At 37.7% G+C, this 25,724-nt stretch overlaps 1 long non-coding RNA gene and 1 pseudogene across 3 annotated transcripts in view; both read right to left on the bottom strand.

The window, feature by feature from the left end:
- LOC135102136 (uncharacterized) overlaps positions 1–3,452 on the bottom strand; it is a 78,490-nt gene extending 75,038 nt beyond the window's left edge. The window contains exon 1 of one of the 3 annotated variants that reach the window (XR_010269537.1): positions 2,629–3,452. This is a non-coding gene — a long non-coding RNA (uncharacterized LOC135102136). The remainder of the gene's footprint in view (positions 1–2,628) is intronic. The other 2 variants (XR_010269538.1, XR_010269536.1) reach the window with 2 other exon arrangements.
- A 242-nt stretch (positions 3,453–3,694) lies between these two features.
- LOC135102135 (Y+L amino acid transporter 2-like) lies at positions 3,695–15,383 on the bottom strand (annotated as a pseudogene).
- Between the last annotated feature and the right edge of the window lie 10,341 nt (positions 15,384–25,724).

Below are 25,724 nucleotides of genomic sequence, written 5' to 3'. Positions count from 1 at the left end.
TGTGGCACGACAGATTCTCAAAAAATGCTTTTGAGAAGCTATGTGAACATATTGCTGCACAATATCCATTAGAAGTGCTTCACAGTGATGAACACTATTAATTGTATCATACTTTTAATGAAGTAAACTTTTTTCTGCATTTTTTATATCCACTCAGTTTTTTAATGCGTTCATGTTTCAATAAATGACTTTTATGAAAAAAAGGCTGATCTTAAAAGTGAGAGAGTCTGGGGTGGCGGATCTTCAGGTGAGACAATCTGGGGTGGCGGATCTTCAGGTGAGACAATCTGGGGTGGCAGATCTTCAGGTGAGACAATCTGGGGTGGCGGATCTTCAGGTGAGACAATCTGGGGTGGCGGATCTTCAGGTGAGACAATCTGGGGTGGCGGATCTTCAGGTGATCCGAGTACTCCATACATGACGATGGGTACAGTCACCACACTCTCGCTAACTTCCATACCTTTCTCCTCCTCTCCCTCGTCCTTAAACCCTTGCTTTGTACCCTTTCTTGGTTCCTCCCTTCTGCACCGCTCCGCCTTGCCCTCTTTCATTCTTTCTTCCTTCACTTTCTTTGTCAGATTACACTTTCCGAACACTTCACTTGTATTCCTTCACTTTATCTGGAGTCCTTTCACTTTCCTGCACTTAAAACTCTTTCATTTTGACCTGTTGGTGATGAGAAGGTATGGCTCCATTCATCCGATCCTGCTGCTGCTGCCTGTGTGTGTGTGTGTGTGTGCGTGTGTGTGTGTAATCTGATAGTTACTTATTTTGTATTTATTAACTTATGGTGTTACGTTGGTTTGTAGTTCTATAATTTTGGATGTCTTTATAAATGTAATCATGTTTTGCTGTTAAATTATAAGCTATGGTACATGGACGTGTGTGTGTGTGTGTGTGTGTTGCAGGGATGCCAGGTACACACAACCGTCCAGAGGTGTCAGAGAGTCGTCACAAGTGAAACACAAGCACATAATTTATCCGGATCGGAAACACAAGCATACCCCCTCCGCCATCCGAGGCTGGGCGGCGACTGGCGGCGGGACTGACTGTGTGTGTGATCTGAGCGCCGCGGCTGTCTCACTCTTCTGATCGGAGCACCAACACAGCTTTGGATCACGCCTCGTTGTGTTTGATGCCTGTGTTCTGAAACGCTTCGCTCTCTCAATACGACAATGTTCAAAGGTCACAGACTTGATCAGCCGAGTTCTCTAGAGTCTTTCTCTTGTTCATAACAAGGGAATCTTGTTTATCTGCCACCAGAAATATAAAAACACCCTTGAAGACCATTGCAACTTCAACTACAGTCTTCTGAAAGTAGTGGAGGCGTGGCACAGACGTGTTTCAAAATAATCCTTGGTTCTGTGAGGTTCTCCTTTTGTTGTGAAAATCCGTTTTCTGTGAACTTGAAAGAAGTGTAATCATGTTTCGTATAAAAAGCAAATACGTAATTGTGGGATGCATTACGCCACGAGACTCTGCGATATGCAATAATTTACACCACATATTGCATTAGTAGTAGTAGTACTAATACTATTTTTTTCTTCCCCTCCTCCTCCTCCTCCCTTCATGGACACTCATCATTTACACTCACTAACCTTGTTTTGCTGACGCCAAGGTACACCCACACACTCATCCAGGACTTCCTTCCCTTTAGGAGTAACAATATCGAGCAGCCTAAAACAGCCAACAATGTTCGTAAGCCGTAAACAACCCGAACAAAATAATTGTCTTAATCGGCAGATCATTTGAACATAAATGAAAGAAATGATCCTCACTCTGTACAACCCCTTGGTCCGTCACCTCCAAAGCACTACCCGACCAAGCGGTCTTTCGAGAAAGGGAGAGAAGGACGCCAGGACGGGCACCAGTGGCGGAACACCGCGACAGTGAGGCGGATCCTCTAGACCACTGCTTCCCAACCTTTTATAAGCTCATGGACCTTCAAGGGAGCTTTTGAGATATTTATGTATCCTAACACATAGGATAATGAATTACAAAAAAAAAAATAAAAAATAAATAAAAAATGCATAGTTTCAAGACTGAAAAATATAAATTAAAGTAGCAGGTCTCTGTTTTAATAATAAAAAATAATCACCCCATCCTACATAACTGTTTTATAAGTACTAGATGTACTATAAAGCAAAATGCTACAACTCAAAACCTGTGAGGCGCGAGTTGCGTCCAAGTGTAATATACAATACGCTAATTTGTATTATTTTAATTTAAGTTTAAATTAATTTCTTACATGACACAATTTGCTTCATGTATATGCATTAGAGTACAACTGTGCACTCTAATACATACTGGCCATGTCATGTACATGCTACATGACACACAATTTTGTTTCTAAAACATCTTTGCCCACTGTGCACTCTTACATGTACTAGCCATGTCATGTACCCAATTATTTCCAAGTATCCTTTGAAAAACATCATGCGCCCTAGGATGCACCATGTACCCAGCTTGACTATCACTCTAGACTACCACCTAAATATAGGGCAGGGTTGGCGGGAACGAGGGAGGGGCGGGGAGGCATCCCCAGCGGGGATACCGAGGCAGCGGGAGGAAGGCCACTGCCAGGCCAAGTCAGCTGTACTAGTTTTAGGGAATGGACACAAGCCTTACCAGATGTGGTCGAAGGGCAGATGGTCCATCTGGAGGCGGCAGAGAGGAGCAGTTCATGGCCTCACCGGCTCGGGTGGCAGTAGCAGCTGGCTGATCACCATTACAGTCTGGCGCCCATCAGCTGGCTGTCCGGCACATGTGCACCACCCACGGCCTTAACGACAGAGTACACCTCTGGCCACAGGAGAAGAACAACGAGACGTCCTTGCACGTCAACGACTCAGGCGAGAAAGACAAGCATTGATGTCACTCCTCACGACCAAGTACACTGCGCAGTGCGCACACGAGACAGCTATCGTGGTGTCCGTCCGGAATCCGGCTTCGTTCCAACTTTGGATTCGGATTATTCATGTTTGGACTGCATTGGTTTTAATATATATACACCATGATGGGTATTTTATCATCTGAGGTAAAGCAACATTATAATGAACATGTCCACAACCTCCTAGCTTCGCTCATTTCACCAGTTCACTACGGTTTTCAATCCTCGCCTGCTGTTCTTGAATATTACCAACCACCGCTTGTTTTATGTTTGGCCATCCTTTGACATCGCTAGACAAATATTTTAACTCATACGACAGAAACAGCAGAAATAATGATTCACGATACCCGCCATGTTCACGAGGAACCACCTCAACCAAGGAATGTAGACGATGGGTAGAATTCTTGACCTCCACCAAACCATGGATCCCTGGTGGGTCACACTGCACCATGCTACACAGAATGCCTTGGATCACAACTTTAGATGGATCCCCCATGAATAGAGGCATCTTAGTAGGGGGTCTGCACTCCAGCAAGGGAGGGAGACAAATCCCACAGCTCCTCTCCTCTCGGCCCGGGAGTCGAATCATCATCCTCTCAGCTGTGAGCCAATGGAACGTGTTGCGTGACAGGTCTCAACTTACTCATCTCAAGGAAGCTCAAGTCTGTAGCTTCCTTGGATTTAAACCATAATCATGATCTCTAAACTCTAGAGAGAATAGCTGGGACGGCTAGTCCAGAAAGATTCGCATGACACACACACATACACACACACACACACTTGATGACAATTAAACAAGCTAGCTGTAAAAAAGGCACATTTATTTCATTCTTAGAAACATGGTAACAATGAAGTGACGTTGATGCCTGGCGGACACATTGCCTCTTTTGCTCCTAGAAAAATATGCTTTACACATCATTACCTACTGTTGGGCCAAAACTACTCTCTCTCTCTCTCTCACCAATGAGCAAAATATATTTGATTTGCCACCGGACATGAATACAACTATATATCTATAATTACACACACACACACACACACACACACATTAATTAAAGCCCAGCATGGTCTTGATGATAATGAAAAGGATAATAAAATAAAAAGATTAATAATGAGTGATCATAAAGTATGCATGAACTTTCTTGTCTTTCAGCACCATAAATGCCCAGAAAAAGAATAAGATAAATTATGAAATACACACACACACACACACACACACACACACACACACACACACACACACACACACACACACACACACACACACACACACACACAGCCCTCATTTGTCTGATGCAGAGATGAAAAGATGTACATTTATTTCCTTTTCTTCATCGTGTCACTCATGAGCAGGGGGTAAATTCCCTACAAGGCAGAGGTGCAGGCAGTGGCTGACCACCAGAAGGGAAGACAGGAGCATTGTGAAGGAGGCAAGCCTAGCTAATAACAAAGGCTTGTGCCAAAGCTAATCAATTTATAATTGTCGTGAGGCTTCTTGGCTGCTCCAGTGACTATGAGTGTCACACCAGCTGTCACCTCACCCCAGGACTGCCTCCACACAGCACAGCCTGGAGTTAGGCCATGTTCATTTATCCTGTTGGTCTAGTCTGGTCAGAGGTCATGTAATTTGCCACACTCACTCCCAGTGTTTAGCATTTCCCTCAATTTTAAGTCCTGTGACCTCCTTAGCATCTGTCATCTGTTATATTTGTGAGGAGAGTCTGTGGATTATTGGACTTAATACTAAGGGAAAATGTTAAAGACAATGGGAAAAAATGTGGGACAATAAAACATTTTTGACTGATAACACCACCATCCACAGGTCTCACAGACACCTGCTGAGCAAGGCATAAGGGGAATAGCACTAGGATTCCCATCAAAACATTCAAGGTACACAACTCTTTACCCATTGAGCTATGAGTACAATGATAACTGTAGCCCAAGAGGAGTTTGGTCAACCTTCAGTGTTCAGTCACTAAACTTCCCTAACAGGACTGCCTCATTGTCTCAGCAACTGTGGTACTCCCAACATCTGGATCTGCCAACAAATAAGCTCATGTGGTGCCAGTTAACATCCATCCAGCACATACTCATCCAGAATGGCCCACACAGCTGCCAGACAGTCACACGCTTGAGGCTTCTCATCACCACTGTGAGGTCCAGACAGGCAGTAAGCAAAGACCAGGACTAACAACCCTCTTGGTGAAAACCTAAAAATCAAAATACCTAAAACGGATATGTAATACTCTCACTTACTTACTGTTATCTCTATGTACAATTGGAATACTATTCAATTTATCTGAAAATTGCACCTTCAAGTATTTCTTGGGTTCAGAACCAATTTCAAATTATCAGATAAAGTGGTGCAAAATCAGCCTATGACCAAAATACAATAAAAAATAATGTATAAAACCTTCAATATTCCCCTTCTGAAAAGTATCACAGATTACAAAGAGCATATCCAGGCTGACAAATCTGTTGCTGTGTTGCTTTTGCCACATGTGTGTGTGCATGTTGTCATCACTGACAACACAGTTCACACCATCCAGCTGCCCCCCCAAGGTCCATCAGTATACACACACACACACACACACACACACACACACACACACACACACACACACACACACACACACACACACACACACACACACACACACAAACCACTTGAGCAAAAATACAAACAGATCACCAAGGATCCAGCAGCAGCAGCAGTAACAGCAGTTCAGAGGGGATTAAAGTAGGGAACATTTCAGATATCCATTGTCTACCAGCAGTGTGATTTGCCATGATGCACAGAACCATAACCGAGTGGATAAAATATGTGAAGGCTGTATGATATGATGACACACACACACACACACACACACACACACACACACACACACACACACACACACACACACGTGCGTTTCTTGGCAGCTGTGGTAGGGCAGCAGCAGCAGTAGCAGCAGCAGTGATGGTAGTAATGGTAGAGGAGGTGCAGTCAGTCACTCCTCACTCAGTTTTCACAGATACGAAGAGCAACTGTGTCCAAACAGTGAGTTGGTCTGTTGGAAGGACACAGGACAATGTCAGTTTTGGATGTGTGGACACCAGGTCAGGTGATGCTGTGTGAGGGAATGGATAGTTTAATTCTCTGTACTTTTTGTGAGAATGTCTGCTTAGTATAGATATAGATGCACATAAATTTATAAAGCTTGAGGCTAAGATGTAAAAAAAGTACTGAGAATGTTATTACATTATTATATGAATGAAAGTATGGATGTATATGCCTTGCTCCAGCTGTTGGTGAGTGAATAGATGGCACTGAAATAGTTTAATGTAAGAAGGTGGTAAACCATACTGTTCATCATTTATTTTCTTGCCAAGGAAAATATGGCAAACAGTGAATATTACTCACATTATCAAGAAATATTCAAGAAAGATGGAAAAGAAAGCCCTAGTCTTTCAGTGCCCCTCCACAAGTAAGGGCTCATTCATACCACTCAGTATTGTGTTGCTACTATTTTGTGGCACACTGGCCTAACATCCCATGAACAAAAGGACAACCATAAACAGACCACTCACCAAGTGCTGTTCTTACAATTTTTGGCTTGTTCTGCCAGTACACAAAGAGGAAGTAGGCAGGCACCCCAGAGCCAGTGATGAGCAGGCCCATGCCCACCTCATATGGCCGCACATACAGCGGCAGAAACACCAGGAAGCCACACACCAGCATGAAGGCGATGGGAACGATGATGTTCACCTGCACAGAGAGGGAGGCATTGTAGTCTTGTGGCATCTGTGTCCTGTTCTAATTATCAGCATGCCATTTGTCTATATATTTAGTATAATTTCTGTGATAACTATGTCCTCTTTTAGCTACACACACACAGCCTTCTCAGAGTGAAGTGGTTTGTCTGTTGTTCAACAGATCATCATGATAATTATACATTTCAACTATAAATAAGCTCTGAGGAGGTAGTATGTATTGATGTGGTGGTTGTGTGGCAGCAGTGGTGCCTAACTCATGTTGGCGATGCATTTATTGATACATTTTCTTTATTTCTCACTAATTCATCTAGGGTGACACAGCTTGCCTAGTTCAGCTTTCAGTGAACAGACTTGATGAAACAGGTTTTCCTGTAAAGGCAGCCATGAGACCAAGTTGTTGGGGATTGACTCCCTGGGCCAGCATTCTGACACAGCAGGCCATGATTCCTGAAACTGGTAATCCACCAGTGTGGGGTTTTCACCTCTCCTTTCAGATCAATTGCTGTTGTTCCCAAGTAACATCCTATTCTCCTTCTCCTGCTAGCCCTATTTTTCTCCTGCTTTTCCTCTTTCAGTCTTTTTTTCTTATCCTGTTATTCCATCTTCTTCCATTGCTCCATTTTCTAAGGCTGAATCATCATCATAATCCATATTGAGTTGTGAGAAAACACACACACACACACACACACACACACACACAACAAATAAATAAATAAACAAATAACAATAAATGAATAAAAAAAAATATATATAAATAAATAAAAATAAAACCACAGGCAGATCATAATCACAGCCACCACTGCTGTCTGGTGCTCACCTTGATGGGCCGCTCCATGTCAGGGTATTTCCAGCACATGTACAGCAGAATGGCGATACTGCACAGGATGAATGAACTCTCTACAAAGCTGGCGTAGTCAATGAGGCAGTAGATGTCCGTGGTGGAGAGGTAGACCAGTGACAACAGGCCCTGGAAGAAGAAGGAGAGGAAGTGGAGGTGAGTCTTTATGAATATTCCAAGCTGTGGTTAAAATGGAATGCCTTGTCAACCTCTCATTCGGTAAGACAAACTGTTAATGACTGAGTGAAGGAGAGCAGGAAGGGGCATTACAGACAGTTGTGCCAGATCTCATCATGTGGGGCTGTGGCACCAGGTACTTTGAACTAGTCCCACATGCTTTTGTTCTGATACAGAAGGTAATTACAAGAAAATAATAGACAAACTGCATTTAGACAAATATTCACTTTTAGACGCACCAAGTTAACTAAACATTCCAACCTAAATCTATTTTCTTCATTTGTGAGGATGTGTTCTGTCTGACTGAAAAATATATAAAAACTGTGTGTTTGTGTGTGTGTGTGTGTGTGTGTGTGTAAGTGTGTGTGTGTGTGTGTGTGTGTGTGTGTGCGTGTGTGTGTATAAATCTATTAATAACTCTAGGGAAACTCATCAATCACTTTTCATACAAATACATCAACTTGGAAACTAAAGACTGATGAAGTTAAGAACTAAAAAATGTTTGTGTAGGTAAGCAATAATGTACACATAAGTACATTCACTTCCATACTTCTTTCCATCTGTCAAAATATTAGCTCACACTGCACATCCTGAGGGGACACCATAAGGACCATGATGCATGCTCACACACACACACACACACACACACACACACACACACACACACACACACACACACACACAGTAGTAGTGGTAGTAGTATTTTACTGACAAAAAAAACATTGAAAATAACACAAAAAATTATGTTGTTTTTGTCCAACTTCAAAAGAACACAACTGCAACATGTAGAGGACTAATTGAACCAAAGCTACTATTCACAAAAATTATGAAAGGTGTCACACATACTGTTTTAAAATACATAAAAGCCACAGCAATGAATCTGTTAATGACAATAATAAAAAACCTATGAACACACACACACACACATAGCATTGCACAATGTCTTACCAGGAAGATGAGAGAAGACATTGGAGTGTTGCATTTGCAGTTGATGAGAGCAAGGTTGTCTGGGAAGTGGCCTTGTCTTGCACCCACGAAGCACAACCTGTCAACATCATTAAGCTGGTGAGTGGGGCATTACTACCAGTCATAACTTGTGCTCTAAATCTGACAGAGAGTAGAGGGAGTGTATGAAAGGAATGGATTGTGGAGCTCATGGAAATCTTGCAATCAAGTATATCTAAATTCTTGAATAAAGTGGATTCTCTGTTAAATAAATAAGATAACTTTAGAATTGAACTCCATCATCATTAGTGGTTATAACTGAAGCAGGAAATCTCTTAATATAGCACAGTGGTATTTTCACCAAACACTACTGCTATTCATATATGACAGAAAACCTGAACGCAGGAGTATAACACCAGATGTGAGTTTAGGTATGAGAGAGAGAGAGAGAGAGAGAGAGAGAGAGAGAGAGAGAGAGAGAGAGAGAGAGAGAGAGAGAGAGAGAGAGAGAGAGAGAGAGAGAGAGAGAGAGAGAGAGAGAGAGAGAGAGAGAGAGAGAGAGAGAGAGAGAGAGAGAGAGAGAGAGAGAGAGAGAGAGAGAGAGAATTTTCTTATGTTTCTTATAATTAATGGATGACAATGAAAGATAGAAATAGATGTGTCAGTATGTTCCATGCATGGACTGCCACATGTAGGCCTGATGGCTTCTTTTACAAGTTCTCTTAGTTTTCTTAATTGTGTTTTGAATTAAGAAAGCCTAAATTCCTCAGTCAAAAAGAGCTAGATAATCCTGAAGTGAAGTAGTATGCATTTGTGGTTATGATGAGTCAAGTGTATGAGAGGAAGAGCAGTTAAATTTTCTCCAGACCCTGATGTTGATGCCTTGCCTTACCTATCTACCCTGAAGGATAAAACAAGCCTGGTATAGAGATAGATAGCCTGAGATGTGTGGATGTAGTGGGATTTAGCTAGTTTTCCCTATCTAAGAACAGGCAGTCAGGAAGTGATGAATCAGCTGGGAAAATTATATATATATTACATCAACAAACAAAATAGGTGGTGAACAGATGAAAATAGATCTGAAAGGCTAGCGGGAGCAACACCCACCTGGAGGAAGTCATGATGTGCACTGAGAGACCACCAAAGGCTGAGAGGGCCACCAGCAAGGGCATCACCCAGCTGCCGCTGCCCATTAGACGGTCAGCAAAGGTCTGTCATCAAGGCAACAACAACAACTAAGGTTATGTTCTGTAACACTGACCATTAGCTTGGATAGTGTGTGATAAAATTATTAAAAAACAATGGGGAGAAAATTTAGAAAGGTAAGTAATTCTCATATTATATAATGCTTGAAGTCTGCAGCTGCTAGATAAGCCAAACTTAATATTAATGATAATTCCTGATTATTGTCTTTTCCTCTAACATAAATACACTGTGGTATGCTAATAGGAGAACCAAAATATCTAAGCTATTACATATAATTGTAAAGTTTAATGAATGGACTCAAAACACTAGAAAAGTCCGAGCAATGTCTGCTATAATTACGTTCTATATAAAAGTAATTACTGAATGATCTGACTAACTTCTCTATCACTTGTGCCACAACAGTCACATGGTGCCATCAGCAACACAATGCAAATTACTCATGGAAGCTGTCAATGGTGTACTCACAACAGCAATGGCATCAGAGGCCAGCATGTCGACAGGGGAGAGCACAGCCAGGTAGGCAACATTGGCCATCACGTAGACCAGCGTCACCAGTGGCAGAGAGATGTAGATGGCCCGGGGCAGGTTACTGTGGGCAGGGTGTGATGTTAACAGGACTGGTGGTGACTGGTGGTGATATCTGATCATTGAGCTCCTTGTATTTCTCAAAATTAATTATGTACTAACAGGACATAACCTTCACAATGTTGCTCATATTCTAGTGAAGCTGTTCTTAATTATTTCTTGTGAAGATGTAATGTATAGAAAACCCATAATGTGAACAAGATATTACTATTTCCTTCACATAAATTTATACAAAAATAGTTATACAGAATCCAAGGAAGGAACAAAAATACTTTATGAGGAAAACACTGTAACCAATGAAACAATATTTGTCACTCCAACAAAGAAATCAAAATAATACAAAAACAGAAAGGTAATTTGCATTCATGATACCTTTAAGTGGCATGTTAATTTGATACAAAGACATATAGATCATTTGCAAAATATACAAGTCCAAAATGGAAAAAGATGATTCACATATCACGATTTATAGATAACAGATAAAAAGCAAAGGTATATGCTTAAAAGATAGACCATTCTATCACAACTCTACAAAGAAGTATGCTCTCCATTACAAAAACAGCAAGAAATTAATCTATCATAAATGAGCGAGGTAAACCTGACTAGAGCTTGAACCCAAATCTGACAACCCAAAAGGACAAGTTTTTACTGCTTGGACCATAAGGGAAGCACCTCACAGTCAGTCCTGCTTTGCCTTGTGTTTGTGTCTTGTCACAGTAAGGCTTGAGCCAAGGCCTACAAACCAGCTGGTGTGAGTGGCAGTGTGGTGCCAAGTGAGGGAGAGACGGTACTCACACAAATGGGTTCTTCAGCTCCTCCGTCATGAAATTGAGGTAGTTCCATCCAGCATAGGAAAATATGCCTGAGTAGAAGGAGACAGCTATCTCGCCTGGCTCAGTGCTGATGCCCTGGAAGGAGTTGTGGAAGTTCTGAGTGTTGCCTAAAAAGTGGAGGTGAAGATTATTATGATGTAGATTTTTTTTTTTTGTGTACTTCAGAAAGACTGTTAGGAATTTTTAATGTGTTCTGGAACTTGGATTTTTCACATCTTGACTGTAAAGAATCAACAAAAGCACAATAGAGCAAAGTTCTATGCATAAAAATGGCTTACTAACAAGACTTAAACAAGGGTTAAAATAGAAAGCCATAGGAAACATGAACACATATAACTGAAGGCACTAAAGAATGATTAGATTGGTGTGCTATTACAATTAACAAGATTTCACAACAGGATCAATCAAACTTGCTATGTGAGGTCTCAGACACATATGATTTTGTTCTATCCCTACAAAAAATAAAGTAAACATCAGTCTTTTAAAATATACTTAATAGCTATGGGATACAAGACTCCCCAAAATTAATATAATGTAGACTGACACCTGACTGACTGACTGGCTGATGGCATTGCAGTGAAGGGCAATGCTGCTAAAGACACATTCACTCACTCACTCACTGGCTCACTTGTTCAAACACTCACCCATGCAAAGGTGGACGATGCCAGCAATGATGACAATGAGCAATGCACCAATCTTGGTCACCATGAAGAAATCCTGCAGCTTGGTGGTGACTCGTACATTCCAGCAATTCAGTGCTGTCAGGAAGCCTGGATGGGGAGGACACAGTGACAGTCAAATATTAAAAAACTACACAACTCTAAACAGAATAAGAAATAATAAACAATGCCTTTCATTATTACAGAGAACCATAATATACATAATATAGTAAATCTGTCAAAAGAAACTCTGTATGATGTAATATTTGTAAAAGCATAAGAACTGGTCAAAACCTTTTTAATGTGTTTTTTGATGGACCACAACCTATAATGTGTATATACTGTATATATTTTTCTTGGTGCAGTAAAAATAAATATCTATATATCTAAAGATGAAAAGATGCTGGAATTATAAGAATGAAAAAAAATAAATAAATATATAAAAATAAATAAATAAATAAAACAGTGTGTGTGTGTGTGTGTGTGTGTGTGTGTGTGTGTGTGTGTGTGTGTGTGTGTGTGTGTTTACCTAGTTTACCTAGTTGTGGTTTATGGGAGGGGAGTAATCTCATAGTATCCCATCTCTGTATATATCCAGTTTGGTCTTAAAAGTATGGACAGTTATGGCATTGACAACATCTTCACTGAGTTCATTCCATTTGTTCACACTTCTGTGAGGAAAATTATACTTTTTGATGTCTCTTCAACAGTTCTTCAACTTCTTACTTCTTCAATTTCTTACCGTGTCCCCTTGTACTCTGTGTGTCTAAAGTTATAAAACATTCTTTGTTCATATTTTTCATACCATTTATCATTCTATAGATGTTTATTAAATCCCCTCTCTGTCTCCTATTTTCAAGGATAGGAATTTTCAGCATTCTTAATCTCTCTTCATAGGTCAACTTACTCAACTCCGGAACCATCATAGTGACTACTCTTTGTACTCCTTGTGTGTGTGTGTGTGTGTGTGTGTGTGCTCCAGGACCAAAACATCACTCACATATGGACAGTGCTGCAATGAGCCGCACAGCATCGTCTGGCAGGTCACAGTTGGGGAAGAACGGTTGAATCACATACTTGGCAAAGGCCAGCGCCATGATGGCATTGGTGGTGGGCCTGGAGAGGGACAGAGGCATCAGTATAGCACACACTACTGAGGAAGACCAAAGCATTAGCAATATGCCAGTGAACTAAGGAATATGTACAGTTTTGGATGCTTGAATGGGAGGTGAACATTAAGGTTATATACAGTGTGCATAGTTATCATGGCATTAATAAGTACTAAGATCAAGTAAGAGGGACACAGGCACTGTACCAGTATAACAACACATTACAGAGAGAAGGCCAAAGCTTCGATAATATAACAGTGAACTAAGGAATGTGAAATGTTCTAGATGAGCATTAAGTTACAGTTTTCATTGTAAAGTTATCACAGCACTAAGTATTAAGATCAAGTAAGATATTAGTAAGATGGCAAAACCCTTATGCACTTATAAAGACATGATGGCCACCACTTGAACACTTGCACAACAAACTTAACTTTACACAAAGATGAGGCTGGCAGCCCAGAGGAAAAGGAAGGCAGGGAGGGAGCCAAAGCCAGCATTAATGTACGCATAGTCTCCGCCTGATTTTGGTATGGATGTGCCCAGCTCTGCATAGCATAGCGCGCCCACAATCGACATGAGGCCACACATCACTCACACCAACAGCGACATGCCCACGCTGCCTGTCTCCCTCAGCACTCCCTTGGGCGAGATGAAGATGCCTGCAGAGAGAGAGAGAGAGAGAGAGAGAGTGTAATGAGACTGAAACGCTTGGTGGCAACTCCAAGCTTTATTCAACAAAATACCAGGCTCTCATATTTGTAACAGATACAGACAAAAATAACTACCGACAATTACACAACACATTAACTCAATATAAACAATTAATGACAATCATGCAACACAGCACGAACACAGTACATAACAGGACAAAACAACATAAATACACACACAAACTCACACATTAACAGAAGGAAACAGCTGGGTCTGCACTGGCCTGTGGTACCATTGTGACTGACGATACACAGTGCTACCAAACGTGAAAACAGTAACTCCAGTCAGTGTTGCCAATGTACAATAATTACCACAGAGAGAGAGAGAGAGAGAGAGAGAGAGAGAGAGAGAGAGAGAGAGAGAGAGAGAGAGAGACCTTGATAATTACTGTGTTAACATTTTCACATCTGCTACACACACACACACACACACACACACACACACACACACACACACACACACATTGCTACAGTTAGTATTACTTTTGCTATTTTCTGATAATTAGTATTGGTACTGGTGTTTAGAATTTTTTTACATTATAGCATTACATTATATCATCATGCTTTTCCCTTGTATATTTTTGTCTCTCAAGATGTTTATTATAAAATTTTATTACTATTTTTATTATTATTATTATTATTATTATTATTATTATTATTATTATTATTATTATTATTATTATTATTTTATTATTATTATTATTATTATTATTTTTATTATTATTATTATTATTATTATTATTATTATTATTATTATTATTATTTGTTACATCATCAAGAGAACTCAAAAGAAAAAAGAGAAGAAAATCTGATAATATTTAGCTTTCCAGAATATACACATACATAGACTACTGTACCATACAGATTCGTGTGAAAACAACAGCAATAACAACAACAACAACAATAATAATAATAATAATAATAATAATAATAATAATAATAATAATAATAATAATAATAATAATAATAATAATAACAAGCTAAAACAAAAATATACACAAGAATAAAAAATAAAACAATATTAATATAAAGGATTGCAAAAATGAGAAAATGCAAAAACAATTTGGTACACACACACACACACACACACACACACACACCTGAGCCTACAATGATGCCAAGGATGAAGGCCACGCCCTCCAGCAATCCGAGTTCCTTCTTGAGCTGTGTCTTTTGCGTTTCATCCTCGCCCACCTCCCCAGGTGGCCTCTCCTCCTTGGGAGTCATGGGCTCCAGCTCCGCCGTGAGGGCCTCCGTGGTGTCGCTGGTGGGCACGCGCTTGGCCGGCATGCTGGTGGTGTCGGTGGTGTCGGTGGAGATGGTGGTGGTGGTGAGAATGGACCTGGGGAAAAGACGCAGAATAAGTTATGGTCCATATTTTGAAACATTTCAGTCCGCATCCTGACAAGTTTTAAAGGTCTCTAGTTGAAGCTATACGGGTTTCCAAGGGTGTTTCTAGGGCTCTAGATTAACAATATTTCTACACTATCAACAGGAAAAACAGCCTTGAGAATCCGGCTAAACATCTCTGTGGCCTTTGAAAATAGTCGTGGTGAGAAAGCAAAAGCGTTTCTGAATACGAGGCAGCGTCGCAGAGTTAGTTGGTGAGATTGGACCTAGAGAGAAGACGGCACATTGAGAACAAAAGAAAACAAAGGAAGTTGCAAGATGCCATCAGGCCTATACACGGGGCAGTCCTTATAAGAAGAAAAAAAAAAACCTACTTATTTCCACCTCTCCATAAATTCATCTAATCTTTTAAAGCCCCTAATGACTCAATTGAGTCCATTCAGTTCATCTATCACTCTATTTGAGAACCATTTTTCTTATCTCTTTTCTAAATCTATTTCAAGACGGGACTATATTCTGAAACACTTCTGCGCCGCACCTCCACTACTTTCAAAAGACTCTGGTTGTTGAAGATCCACGATTTTTTAATGGTGTTTTTTTTATGGTTCTATTGACAGATGAATAAGATTTCTACATTACTGACAGGAGTCTTGAGAATCCGGTTAATCATCTCTGTGGCCTTTGAAAAATAGTCGTGGTGAGAAAGCAAAGCGTTTCAGAATACGGACCATTATAAGGATATGTACTAGGCAGCATTGTATGTTTTGCTTATTGCCGTGCGTGTTTGATATAAGAATGCGTCAGGGGAAAGGCAACGCCATCAATAACAAAGTTAGCGTCACGAAGAACTATAATAACAGACTGAATCATGACAAGACGTAAAATGTAAAAATAATAAATGAATGTATGATTGAATGAATGAATGAATGAGTGGATGAATAAATAAGTAAATAATGAACACTAAACGATAAGAAAAGAATGAGGGAAGAATGTTAGCGGGAAAGGTTTACGTCTCTCGTTTGTATGTATAGGCTGATCTGCGCTCGCTGCCCAGACGGATCGAACCGCGTCCATTCACTCCCGCAGACTTGTGTTGCGGGCGGTGGCGACGGTGGCAGGGGCGGCACACTCATCCAGACACACTGTACGCTTCTCAGCAGAAACGAAATTACGGGTGATAGATTAGATCCTGCTATAATTATGTGTTATTTGGATGATGACGATGGTCTTACTAACCACATGACGCGTCCAGATTCAGTGACAGTTACTTACTGAAGGCTACATTTATCTCTAGGGCAATAATTACGTGCTGGCGAGATCTGTGGCCCGTGTTCAGAAACGCTCTGCTCTTTCACCACGACTATTTTCAAAGGTTACAAAAAATTCTTTCTCCTGTTAATAATGTGGAAATCTTGTTAATCTGTCACTAAAACCATAGCCAGTATCCTTAAAAACCCGTGTAACTTCAACTAGAGTCTTTTGAAAGTAGTGGAGGTGCAGCGCAGAACTGTTTCAATATGTGGTCTTATGCACTAAAATCACAATTATTGACATGACATCGCCGCCGTGAGTGAGGTGTTGACTTGTGGTCACTTTGAGGACCGCACAGAGCCATTCCTGTATCCTGTGCTGCAGTCCCCACGCCACTATTACGCCAGACGAAACGCAATTGTATGTAAAATTACGATGAATGAGAGCATGTTACAATAAAATTTGGTATAATTCTACTGGCTGTTGTTCCATTGTTCAGTGCGGAAGAAAGCCCCGCTGTCCTGTCTGTCACGTGACACCAGCACCACCACGCGAATAGACCGTATTCAGAAACCCTTTTGTGCCGCACCTCAACGACATTCAAAAGGCTCTAGTTGAAGTGACACGGATTTTTAAGAGTGTTTTTATAGTTTTAGTGAGATACTAACGGGATTTTTACGCTATAAACAGGAAAAACAAAACACTCTAAAGGACCCAGTTAATCATCTGTGGCCTTTAAAAATAGTCGTGGTGAGAAAGTAAAGCGTTTTAGAATACCGGCCAAATTTTACCATGGTTTAGAGTCCGTGCTCAAGGCCGAGCCACCGGAACAAGGCGAGCAAGTGTGGACTAAACTCAGCTGTGTGACATCCACTCAGCACCCCAGCTGCGTCAAATTTCCCGGCAAAAACAAGGGCAATCGGCCAATCAGAAAGTCGCGTCGTGCTCCAGGCCTCAGATAACAACCTCAACGAAACTCTTAAAAAAAAAACGCCTTCCATAATCTATGAAGGCGGATGGGGAGGGGAGAGTAAGACGTCCCTAGTCTCCCACCCAACCCTCGCCCACCTGCAGGCACCACTTGGTTCATGCAGACAAATGAGGTCAACTGGCGCGGGAGGCGTGGGTGAAGCTGAGGCACGACAGAAGGCGGGAGGCAGGATGGCGGTGATGGTAGCCCGCTGGTGGAAGTAAGTGGCAGGGAAGAAGCAAAATATAAGGAAAGTAAGAGTGACAGGGAGGAAGGAAGTAATCTGGTGAACTTGTAAGCAGCAGCACGACATGGCGGTGGAGTCTTGGTTGTTGCCACAGAACGCCAACAACAATGAAGGATTTTTTTTTCTTTTCTTCCCACGCCGTTTTCCTGTAGCTAAGAATTATTGTCATGTACGGGGCTGTCTTCATCTGCTTTTATCAAGATACACACATACACACGTTAAATGTTAAGTACCAAAAAGCAAAAACCCACAAATAACACTTTATTTAAAAAAAAAAAAAAATAGGAATTTTTTTTTCATCTTCATAGGTACCGAGATGCCAAAGTTCTGGGAAAATTTAGGAAAATTATATGAACAAAAGAATATTATCAAAAAAGTTAATTTTAGCTTTCTTTTCGGACTGTTATGTACCAAACCCTAAAGTGCATGCAAAGCCTCCTATATGAGGAAATTAAACGACCTTACCAGAAATCTGTCTTTTGAGTGTTTTTCAGCATGTTAGGCACGAAAACGATAAATAATAAGGAACTCACTCTATATGCAAATCCAAAACAAAATTACTGAAAATGTATCTTCTCAGTGTTTTACGTAGAAAAACGCAAAAACTCGTGTATAAAAAGAAGTTTCTTAGATACCAAAATATTCCTAGTTAGCAATACCCAAAATAGCATGCAAAACTAGTTTTATGAGGGAAAAAAATGACATTACCAGAATTGTCTTTTAATTGTTTTTGAGCGTGTTAGGCAATGAAGTACTAAAAAGCAGGGCAATCACATTACATGTGAATAAAACCAGCTTTTACCAAGAACTTGCCAATATGTGTTTTTGAGCTCCTTACATACCAAACAGCTAAAACGCATGGAAAACAAACTCTATGGAGAAACACGATAACATTACCAAAAACATGTATTTTGAGTGTTTTTGATAATGTTATCTATAAAAACGCTTAAATACATGCAAAGAACCTTATGTTTGGGAAACGTAAGGACATTACGAAAAACGTGTTTTATGAGTGTTTTTAAGTTCCTTAACTATCAAAAAGCTAAAACCCACAAATAACACTCGTTATTTACAAAAAAAAAAAAAAAAATAGGAAAAAATAAATAAAAGGATTTTTTTTTTTTATTCACCTTCATAGGTACCGAGATGCCAAAATTCTGGGAAAAATTAGGGCAATTATATGATAGGAGAATATTATAAAAAAAGTTTATATTTGCTTTTTTTCGAACTGTTATGTACCAAACACTAAAGTGCATGCAAAGCCTCCCATATGAGGAAATTGAGTGTTTTTCAGCATGTTAGGCACCAAAACGACAAATAATAAGGAACTCACTCTATATGGCAAACCAAAACAAAATTACTGAAAACGTGTCTTCTCAATGTTTTACGTAGAAAAACGCTAAAACGGATGGAAACCAACCAATATCAAGAAGTAGAAAAACATTACCAAACAGGTGTATTTTGAGTGTTTTTGAGCTTGTTACCTACAAAAAAACGCGAAAATTGATACAAAGCACTCTATATTGGGAAACAAAGGGACATTGCGAGAAAAGTGTATAATGAATGTTTTATAGTTCAAAAGAACCACAAGGCAAAAAACGCAAAAACTCGTGTATATGGAAAAGTTTCCTAGATACCAAAATGCTGAAACTCATGAATAACACTCTTAATTGAGAAACAGAACAACCTTAATAAATGCGTGTATTTTTAGTGCTTTTCACATTCTTAGTTACCAAAATCCCAAATTGCATGCGAAACCAGCTTTATGTGAGAAAAAAAATGACATTACCAGAAAAGTGTCTTTTGAGTGTTTTTGAGCGTGATAGGCAATAAAGCACTAAAAAGCAGGGGAATCACTTTACATGCCAATAAAATCAATTTTTACCAAGAACTTGCCTTTAAGTGTTTTGAGCTCCTTATATACCAAAACGCTAAAACGCATGCAAAACACACTTTATGGAAAAAGAGAATAACATTACCAAAAACATATATTTTAAGTGTTTTTGATCATGTTACCAATAAAAATGCTTAAATGCATGCAAAGAACCCTATTTTTTTGGAAACGAATGGACATTACGAGAAACGTGTATAATGAGTGTTTTTAAGATAATTATTTACCAAAAAGCTAAAAGCCACAAATAACACTGTTTATTGAGAAAAAAAAATACGATATTTTTTTTCTTTCTTTTTTGATCTTCACAGGTACCGAGATGCCAAAATTTGGGTAAAATTCAGGAAATTATTAGTCAATTATCAAAAAAGTTAATTTTAGCTTTTTTTTTTTCGTACTGTTATGTACCAAACCCTGAAGGACATGGAAAGCCACCTATATGGGGAAATTAAACGTCTTTGCCAGAAAACTGTCTTATGAGTGTTTTTTCAGCTTGTTAGGCACCATAACGGTAAATAACATGCAAGTCACTCTATATGGGAATCTAAAACAAAATTACTGAAAACGTGTCTTTTCGGTGTTTTACGTAGAAAAACGCTAAAACGGATGCAAACCAACCAATAAGAAGAAATAAAATAACATTACCAAAAAGATACATTTTGAGTGTTTTTGAGCTTGTTACCTACAAAAAACGCGAAAATGGATACAAAGCACTCCCTATTAGGAAACAAAAGGACATTACGAGAAACGTGTATAATGAGTGTCTTATTATTTCTGAGCAAAAGAACTTGTGGTTCACAAGAACCAAAAGGCAAAAAACGCAAAAACTCGTGTATATAAAGAAGTTTCTTAGATACCAAAATGCTGAAACTCATGAATAACAATATTAATTGAGAAACAGAAGAACCTTACCAAATGCGTGTATTTTTAATGTTTTTCACATTCTTAGCAAAACCCCAAATAGCACGCGAAACTATGTTGGAAAAAAAAAAGACATTACCAGAAGTGTGTTTTGAGTGTTTTTGAGCGCGTTAGGCAATAAATCACAAAAAAAAAAAAAAAAAAAACAGGGCAATCACATTACATGGGAATAAAACCAACTTTTACCAAGAACTTGCCTTGAAGTGTTTTTGAGCTCCTTATAAACCAAAACGCTAAAACGCATGCGAAAAACTCCTTTATGGAGAAGCAGAATAACATTACTAAAAACAGGTGTTTTAAGTGTTTTTGATCATGTTACCTATAAAAATGCTTAAATATATGGAAAGAATCCTATGTTTGGGAAACGAAAGGACATTACGAGAAACGTGTATCAGGACCGTTTTTAAGTTCCTTAAGTACCAAAACGTTAAAACCCACAAATAACACTCTTTATAGAGAAAAAAAAAACAAATAAATAAAAAAATTGCTTTTTTTTTTTATATTGATTTTCATAGGTACCAATATGCCAAAATTCTGCCAAAATTCAGGCAATCAATCAAAAAATTCAATTATAGCTCTTTTTCAAATTTTTATGTACCAAACTCTAAAGTGCATGCCACCTATATAAGGAAGTTAAACGACTTTACCAGAAACCTGTCTTTTCAGTGTGTTTCAGCATGTTAGGCACTAAAACGATAAATAATATGGAAGTCAGTCAATATGTGAATCCAAAACAAAATTACTGAAAACGTGTCTTTTCAGTGTTTTACGTAGAAAAACGCTAAAACGGATGCAAACCAACAAATATGAAGAAATAGAATAACATTACCAAAAAGTGTTTTTGAGCTTTTTACCTACAAAAAAAAAAAAAAACGCGCAAATGGATGGAAATTACTCTATATTGGGAAGCAAAAGGACATTACGAGAAACGTGTATAATGAGTGTTTTATAGTTTCACAAGAACCACAAGGCAAAAAACGCAAAAACTCGTGTATATAGAGAAGTTTCTTACATACCAAAAACGCTAAAACTCATGAATAACACTTTTAATTAAAAAACAGAACTACCTTACCAAATGTGTGTATTTTGAGTGTTTTTCACATTCTTAGTTACGAAAATCCCAAATTACATGCGAAACTAGCTTTATGTGGGAAAAAAATGACATTACCAGAAAAGTATCTTTTGAGTGTTTTTGAGCGTTATATGCAACAAAACACTAAAAAGCAGAACAATCACATTACACTGGAATAAAACCAAATTTTACGAAGAACTTGCCATTAAGTGTTTTTTAACTCCTTACATACCAAACCCTAAACGCATGCAAAACAACCTTTATGGAGAAACATAATAACATTTGCAAAAACATGTATTTTGAGTGTTTTGATCATGTTACCTATAAAACAGCTTAAATACATGCAAAGAACGCTATGTTTGTGAAACGAAAGGACATTACGAAAATCGTGTATTATGAGTATTTTTAAGTTCCTTAAGTACCAAAAATCTAAAACCCACAAATAACACTCTTTATAGAGAAAAAAAAATAATAAAAAAATAAAAGATTTTTTTTGTTATTCATCTTCATAGGTACCGAGATGCCAAAATTCTGAGAATATTCAGGGAAATTATGTGAAAAAAAAACAAAAAAATAATTTTAGCTTTTTCCAGAGTTATATACGAAACCCGGATGTGCATGCAAAGCCACTTATATGGAGAAATTACACGAGTTTACAAGAAATGTGTCTTTGGGTGTTTTCAGCAATTTCAACAATATTACTGAAAAAGTGTCTTTTTAGTTTTAGCGTAGAACGCTAAAACGGATGCAAACCAATATGACGAAAAAGAATAACATTTAAAAAAAGTTGAGTGTTTTTGAGCTTGTTACCTACAAAAAATGCAAAAATAAATGAAAAGCAGTCTATATTGGGAAACAAAAGGATATTACAAGAAAATTGTATAATGAATGTTTTAATAGTTTTCAAGAACCATAAGGCAAAAAACGCAAAAACTCGTATAATTTATTATATATATATATATATATATATATATATATATATATATATATATATATATATATATATATATATATATATATATATATATATATATATATATATATATATATATATATATATATATATATATATATATATATATATATATATATATATATAATAAATTATACGAGTTTTTGCGTTTTTTGCCTTATGGTTCTTGAAAACTATTAAAACATTCATTATACAATTTTCTTGTAATATCCTTTTGTTTCCCAATATATATATATATATATATATATATATATATATATATATATATATATATATATATATATATATATATATATATATATATATATATATACATATAGAAACGAATCTACATTACCGGAAACTTTTCTTTTCCAGTATTTTTTACTGTTAGACACCAAAGCGATAGAAAGCATGAATTCACCCTGTATGGGAATGCATAACAACATAACGAAAAACATGTATTTTAGTGTTTTTGATCTTACCTACCAAAAACCATAGCGCATGCTTACTTTATACACGCATACTTTATAGAGAAACATAGTTACATTATCAAAAATAAATATTTTGAGTGTTTTGTCTTAGTTACGTAGAAAAACGCCAAAAACAATGCTAAGTACCCGAAATGGGGAAACGAAAAGCATTAAGAAAAACGTGTATTTTAATTGTATTTCACATTCTTAAGTACTAAAACAGCAAATTTCTTAAAAACCAAGCTACATATGGAAAGGAAAGGAAGTTTCCAGAAACGTGTCTTTTCAGTATTTAAGACAAAGCTGTACACCAGCACGCTAAAAGGTATGGAAATCATCCTATAAGGGAATGAAAAAATACAGAAAACATCTCTTGTGAGTGTTTTTGATGTACTTATGTACCGAAACGCTAAAATGCATCCAAATACTATTTATGGAGAAACAGAATAATATTACTAAAAACAAAAAAATTAAGTGTTTTTTTAGCTTTTTATGTAGAAAAACGCCAAAATGTATGCAATGTACCAAACGTGTGGAAACGAAAAGGCATTACGAGAAACGACTATTATGAGTGTTTTTGAGCCTCTTATCCACATAACCTCAAAAAGGATGAATACCACTCTATATGGAGGAATAGAACAACATTACCGTAAACGTGTATTTTGAGTGTATTTCACATTCACTATATGGGGAAAAGAGACAAGATTTCTAGAAACGTGACTTTTATTTATTTGTATTAACTGTACTGATTCTAATCGACCTATATCTTTCCTGTAATGTGGGGACCAGAACTGCATAGCGTAGTCTAAATGAGGTCTGACCAGCGCCAAGTATAACTTTAATATTACTTCCGGCCTTCTACTTTTAACACTCCTAAAAATGAACCCTAGTACCCTATTTGCCTTGTTTCTGGCTTCTATGCATTGTTTCCCTAGACGGAGTTCAGAGCTAACTATAACTCCTAAATCTTTCTCGTACCCTGTACCTACCAGAGTTTGGTTGTTTAATGTGTACTGGTTGTTTAATGTGTACATTAAAAAAATTAAACAAGCATTTTGATTGATTTGAGCTTTTTATGTACTAAAACTCGAAAACTATATAAGAAGAATCAGAACACCATTACCAAAAAAGAGCGTTTTGAGTGCATTTCACATTGTTAGATAGCAAATCCCCATAATGCTTGCAAATCACCCTATATGGGGTTAAGAAACGACGTTTCTAAAAGACTTCTCTTTTGAGTGTTTATGAACGTGGTAGGCAACAAAACACTAAAAAAGATGGAAAGGACCCTACTTGAGAAAACAAAAACATCACTATCAAAATTGTCTCTTTTCAGCGCTTTTGAGCTATTTACGTACAAAAAACAAAAAAAAAGAATATGTAAAACACCCTGATTAGAAGAAACAGATTATAACCAAAAACAAGATTTCGAGGGTTTTTCGGCTTCTTACGTAGAAAGATGCATGGAAATTACAAGCTATGAGGAAAGGAAAAGACACTAGTCGAAACATGTGTTATGAATGTTTTTGAGCTTCTTAGGTACAAAAACGATAAAACGCATGAATAGCATTATATACTGAGAAACAGAATAACTGCGAAAAATGTGTACTTTGACACCTTTCATGGAGAAACAGAGTAACATTACCAAAAACAACTATTTTCAGTGTTTTTGAGCTTGTTACGTACAAAAATGCCAAAATGCATCCAAGGTACCCTATATGGGAAAACGAAAAGACATTACGAAAAACGTTTATCATGGTCTAGTTACGTACTAAAACAATAAAAAATATCAATAGCACTCTATTTGAAGAAACACAATAACATGAACAAAAACATGTATTTTAAGTGTATTTCAAAGTTAGGTATCAAAACGCCAAAATGCATGCAAAGCACTCTATATGGGTATAAGAAACGACATTTCGATAAACGTGTCTTTAGAGTGTTTATGAGCGTTGTAGACACCAAAACAATAAAAAAAAAGCTTAGAAACACCTTATATGGTAAAAGAAAACAGTATTACTAAAAATATCTCTTTCCATCGATTTTAAGCTAATTATGTACCAAAAGACTGACAAGCATGTGAAAACCCTTTGTTAAGAACCAGTATATATTTACCAAAAAACGTGTATTTTGATTGTTTTTTTTATTTGTTACCTAGAAAAATGAATGGAAAAGCATTTTTTAAAGAGACGAAACGACAATCCAAGGATCGAATTTTTTGCGTGCTTTTATGCATACTAGACACCAAAACGCTAAAAAACATTGAAATCATCCTTTATGAGAATAAAAACCAACATTACCAAAAATGTGTCTTATGACTTTTGCAGTTTCTTACCTACCAAAATGATTAAACACATTTAAAAGGACTCTTTTTTTTTCAAGAAACAGAATAACATTACCAAAAACAAGTATTTTATGTGTATTTTAGTTTGTTATGTACAAAAATACCAAAATGAATGTAAAGGAAGATATGGGAAAATGAAATTACATAAAAAAAAAAGATGTGTATTTTGAGCTTTATAGATACTTAAATGTTCCAACGAATGAATAGGACGCTATATCGAGAAACAGAACATCATTACCAAAAACATATATTTGGGTGTTTTCCAATTATTATATACCAAAACGTCAAAATCCATTGAAAATCCACCATATGGAAAAGAAAACGTGTCTTTTGAGTGTTTTTTTTTTTGAGGTACTTACGTACCAAAACACTAAAATGCATCCAATAACACCCTTTTATGGAGAAACAGAACAACATTACGTAAAAAAACTAATTTGAGTGTTTTTTGACCTTTTTACGTACAAAAAAAAGTAAAAAATGCATACGTAACGAAGACATTACGAAAAAACTGTATTATGGGCGTTTTCAATCCTTTTAGGTATCAA

The sequence above is a fragment of the Scylla paramamosain genome, chromosome 7 (assembly GCF_035594125.1).
Source record: "Scylla paramamosain isolate STU-SP2022 chromosome 7, ASM3559412v1, whole genome shotgun sequence".
In the NCBI taxonomy this organism is placed as follows: domain Eukaryota; kingdom Metazoa; phylum Arthropoda; class Malacostraca; order Decapoda; family Portunidae; genus Scylla; species Scylla paramamosain.
Note: the sequence above shows the minus strand (reverse complement) of the source record. Positions and strands in the feature narration are given on the sequence as shown.